The sequence below is a fragment of the Poecilia formosa genome, unplaced genomic scaffold (genome assembly GCF_000485575.1).
Source record: "Poecilia formosa unplaced genomic scaffold, Poecilia_formosa-5.1.2 Scaffold99, whole genome shotgun sequence".
NCBI classification, from domain to species: Eukaryota; Metazoa; Chordata; class Actinopteri; order Cyprinodontiformes; family Poeciliidae; genus Poecilia; species Poecilia formosa.
Genome location: NW_006800038.1, coordinates 1844910 through 1850397, shown reverse-complemented (window position 1 = coordinate 1850397; position 5488 = coordinate 1844910). Strand labels below are relative to the sequence as shown.

General features: G+C 36.0%; 1 protein-coding gene across 1 annotated transcript in view; it reads left to right on the top strand.

The window, feature by feature from the left end:
* Positions 1–5488, top strand: part of LOC103142699 (high choriolytic enzyme 1-like) — a 10824-nt gene that overhangs the window by 1425 nt on the left and 3911 nt on the right. The window lies entirely within an intron of this gene.

The window sequence follows — 5488 nt, the reverse complement described above, 5'->3', positions numbered from 1 at the left end:
GACTTTAGGCAGACCTGTGAAGGAACTGTTGCAGTTATCAATGTGACTAAAGATAATCGCATGATAGAGCTTCTCTAGATCATACTGGGACATTAGTCCTTTAATCTTGGAAATGTTCTTCCAGTGATCGAAGGCCGACTTTGTAACTGTCTTTATGTGACTTTGAAGGTTCGAGTCAGAGTCAGATTTTGGACCTGATCAGTAGTTTTTTTTAAAAAGTAACATCATTATTGGCTTTAATGAAAAAAAAAAATGCATTTATTGAGTAAGAAAATTCTGATTTGCACACAACTATGTCATCTTTTTTGCCCAATAAAGTATCATATCTCAAGCAACAGAAAGTTGTGGTAAAATTTTCTTTACTGATTAATTTCAACAAATGCATATAACAGCTCTATTTTACATCTATGCTGACACTAAACCTGTAGTGTTTACGGCGGTAGCATATTGTACATTTTACTGAAAGCTGAGGGATTAGGTCTTTACAGTGTCTTTACAGTGTAATTTGTACGGGAAAAAAAATTGTTGTAAAACTTATCATATTTTATGCCTCACAGTTACAACTCAGGAATTTTTCACACCTGCAGTTCATTAACTTGCTATTTTTCCAGTGATGCTCTTCCTTTTCTCACAGAGGCAATTCCAAGCAATCAAGCAATTCATTCTGTTTATTGGCCAGCTGTGTCCAGTGCTCAGTGGTGGACAAAGTGGACAAAGTACTCAGCTTTTTTTTCTAGATAATTAACTATAAGTAAAAGTGTCTCAGTCAGATATTTACTCAAATTAAAGTTCAAAAACTTCAGCATAAAAATGCAGTTAAAAAATGACAAAAGTTGAAAAGAAAACACAAACTCTGACCTCTACAACAAAATATCTGATCACAGAGTGTCTTTCCTTTTATTCTCTGCCCGCATTGAGAGTCATGGTAACTTTGTTATCATGACCGTTTTCTAAAAAAAAAAAAACAGGTTTCATGTTCAATTTCTTTTTTTTAATCTGGGTGTTGTCATTTTCTTAATGTGTGAATATAACAGCTTAAGAGGAAGCTGTGTGAGCTTTAGGGAAGTATAACAAGAAAATGGTGGAGAAAATATCAAGAAAAACCACAAAAGATACCAAAGCACTAAATGGACGGTACCTCATGATATACTTCCTTGAACAGGTTAGCATAGCAACATGGGAGATACAAAAAAATGTTCATTACATTTTTTTTTATTCATTTATTTATTTATTTATTGCACAAATTGAGATTTATGTCTGCTCAGTTCTGCCTATTTTGAACTCATGTCTGAATGAGCTGCTTAGGGCCTCTGTCACTTTAAATCCAAACAAGGTACTGCTGGTCACGACCCCCAAGTCAATGTTTACACTCACACATGAAAATAGCTGCAAAGAGATGTGCAATTATACAACCGTACATTTTTGAAAAGCAGAAGTGGAGCCTCCTGCACAACCAACAAGAATGCAGCAAGTGGTTTCTGGATGGTAGGTCAACAACAAAACACTTGTCTTTTCCAGCAGCCATTGCACAGTGCGTACAGTGGGGAAACCAGCTGACCAAATGGGCTGGGGATCTGTTTGGGTTGCTTGGTGAAGGCTGGGCTTGCTGATTTGTGAAGTTACCTTCCTTAGGTTATTGAAACTGGTCATTTTTCAGTCATCAAAAAACATAAACGTATTGACAAGTGCTTGGACTGTTTTTAGAAGCAGTAGAAACACGAATGGAAGAAGAAAAACCTGCGAAATGTGAACATACTGTGGCATGTTTAAAAGGAGGGAGCCTTTGTTGTTTTCTTTTACAACTATGCAATGCCTTATGCTGACCCATCAGCACAAATCCAGTGAAATATATTTTTTGTTGCAACTGAAAACAAAAACAGACACCTGAAACCTGGTACCAAACTCAGAGCAAATTGGTTCATTAATAGAAATATAATCCAGAACACATCAACAAATCTAGAGCTGAACAGCTGAACAAAAATTTAATCAATGTGTTTCAATGAACTCAAGACCAGAACTCAACCAGATTGAAATGCTGCTTTAGAAGAAGCCTAATCTTGCAACGTTATTTTTCTACTTCTACTTCTGCATTTTGCTGCAATGGCTTTAACATGAACATCTCTTCTCACACATATAGAAACCAAGCGTCGATGATGTTCTGGGACTTGATGTTGCTTCAGTGTTGCATGCATCTAGTGATGAAAATGTGCTTCGTGGTAATGAGGTAAGCACAGTCTAAGAAAAGCAAACCAAGTTCCTCCTAAAGATAAAATCAACTTCCCTTTGTGAGCTTCTTTAAATTATCCTAAAGAAAGGAACAGAATCTGAATAAAAAGAAACGGAAAACATTTGCTGAGTTAATAATGCCAAATTGTTGATAATTTAAATGGATTTACTTTTAAAATACTACTTATACACTGAAATGCACAACCATTCGAAGGCTAAAACCAGAGCCTCCCACATTTAACACATGGATCCAGAACGTTTGGGGCTTTTATCTCACATCCTCTGTAAGGTTTTAAAAACCAGCTGTCATATTTGCTGGAGCCCAGTCATGGCCTTTTAACACAGTAATACTCACTGTTCACTTTATGACCGGTAAAAAATACCATGATGAGCAGAATGTGTGGACTGTCTTACCACAGAAAAGATTTCATTATTTGTTGTTTTTATCTCTCTTTATTATTGTTTTGTGTTCATTGTTGACTTTTGACAATATTATTGCCATCTTGCCTTCTTTTGTGAACTTATAATGTCGGTAAGAGATACAAGAATGAAACTATTTAAAAGTGTTACATAAATAAAACCCCATAAAAAAAATACTACATATATGTTTTCATTTTGTCCCGGCACAGAAGTATAGCATTGAACAGGATCTTCTGTATTCTTTTGAACTGTTTAGTTTCCTTGTATTCATTTGCTGTTTGTTGCTTAAAGAGGAAGTTGCATTAAATCTATACAAAATGATAAAAGAAAACTCAACACTTTCCATTTATCTTGGTCATGAGACTTTCTTTTAAAAAAGAAAGCTAGTGGAACATTGACCTTATGAAGTAGAGGTCCCCAAAGTGGGTCCTGGAGGCCCGGCATCCTGCATGTTTTAGTTCTCTCCCTGGTTTAACACACCTGGATCAAATGATGGCTCATTAAAAACCCTAAGAGGAACACTGACAAGCTGGAAAGTTGTTACTACAACCAGGGCGATAACTAAAACGTGCAGGATGCCGGGCCTCCAGGACCGACTTTGGGCCCCCCTGTTATAAAGAAATCAGATTTAAATTACCAAAACGTTGACTTGTGTCAGGAAAATTTGCAGTATGAACAAGTTAGGACTTCTTCTTTTAGATATTTTTCCTTAGATTATAATCATGTTTTGCTTTTTAGATAATCAAACTGCATGTTTATTTTCTTACTTGTGATGATTTCATTTAGGACAAACTTGATATTAACTTCACTCCTCTAACTGTTGTTGATTCTGGTGACATGAATCTTCCAGCTCTGGTGATGTTTCTGGTTGCTGCTGTTATTCATTAGATGTTAGTTCCCTGTTCTGAAAATGTGGTGGTTTTAAAATGTTTCAAGCCTGTGAAAACCCAAACGGTGGAGTTCAGCCACTCCCTGTGAGCTGCATAAAAATGGAGAAGAGGCAAACCTGAACTGCATCCTGCATCAAACTCCTGCAGCATCTGGAAGGTTCTCCGCTTCTCTATACACACCATGATAATGTCACTGAACTGATAGTTAACTGTTTTTGCAGATTCTTTGAAATGTTTTCCTATTCTTTGATGCATGTTTGTCACTTGGCAGATCTTTGTGGATGAATCACTGTTTGTGATTTGCCTTTAGGTCACCTTCATCATGATTCCAGCCGTCCTCTTCCTCCTTTTGTTCTCAGTGACAAATGTCCTGCTGGTAAGTTTGAAATAATGAGGTAAAACTCAAGTTTATGCTCAGTGAAAGTATTATAATCATTGAAAATGATTACAAAACTCAGCTAAAATAAACTAGCATCTGCACTTGGAAATTAATCAATATAAATAATTATTTTAAATTTAGGCAAAATGAAAACAGCAGTAATAACTTATATTTTGTTTAATAGAAAAATAATCTTTTGCCTTGAAAAATATTTTTAGAAGGCACATGATTGTCATTTTTATTTATTTATTTTGCAGAGCACACCAGTTGATGATGAGGATGATGGTGAGTTTATCGAACATAAAATTATGTACCGTAATACTTTTTCTGTGTTTTCACTGGCATCATGTCTTAATATACATGATTAAGAAAGAGAATGTTTTACCTTTGCTAAATGATAAATGTACAGGTTTTTATTGCAATGTAATAACTGAATATTCATAATTTAAAGAAACATTCTGATGAAGTCATTGTGGCAAAATTGATCAAGATTCAGGTTGCCTTGTTTGCATTGGATGTTTGGTTTGCAGCAGAAAGAACTAAACAGCTTTTGTGTTACGTAAAATGTAGAAAACAGATGAAGATGGTTTCACGTTTAATGAGTTGAATAGTTTGGTTTCAGGGAAGATTCAAATTAATTCTGACAGGAAGGAGGGTTATGGGATACGATCTAAACTTTAGAGAAGACAGTAGGAGAATAACACAAAAACAGTGCTAAAAGTTAAGTATACTTTTAGCACTGATGCCAAAGTTTAGATCGTATCCCATAACCCTCCTTCCCATCGGAATTAATTTGAATCTTCCCTGAAACCAAATTAATTTAATTGGTTTGTCATTATTTTAATACTGATGTTGATTTTTGGGGGTTTGTGTTTGATTTGCAGTTGAAACCCCTGAGCTGCTTGATGACATCGCCATCCCCGACACTCGGACCAGGAATGCGGACCCATGCACCGCCAGAGGCTGCAAGTGGCCCAAATCCGGATGCTTTGTTAACGTGCCCTACGAGATCTCCTCTGACTTCTGTGAGCAGAACCGACTGGATGATTAACAACATTAATATTTATTTAATATTATTTATGTAAAATTTTCAATTAATTTAACGTAATTTAATTTATTAAATTAATTAATTTGTAGCTCAGACACAACGCAAGTTCATCATTGATGGCCTAAAGAGATTCCATGGGCTCACTTGCATTCGTTTTGTCCCACGAACCTTTCGACATCGTGACTACATCCATTTCTTTTCAGGCAAGGGGTATGAACACGCACACACACACACACACACACACACACACACACACACACACACACACACAAACAGCTCCAAAGTAAGATGCAAAACCTGTTTTGGAAGGAATATATTTTAGCACATTTTAGTTCATTTTATTATCCCCAACCAATTACCTTATGGAGGCCAATAAAGTCTCCATAAGGTAGACCTTATTGGTCTACTTTATAGACCAATAAGGTCTACCTTATGGACCAATAAGGTCTACCTTATGGACCAATAAGGTCTACCTTATAGACCAATAAGGTCTACCTTATGGACCAATAAGGTCTACCTTATGGA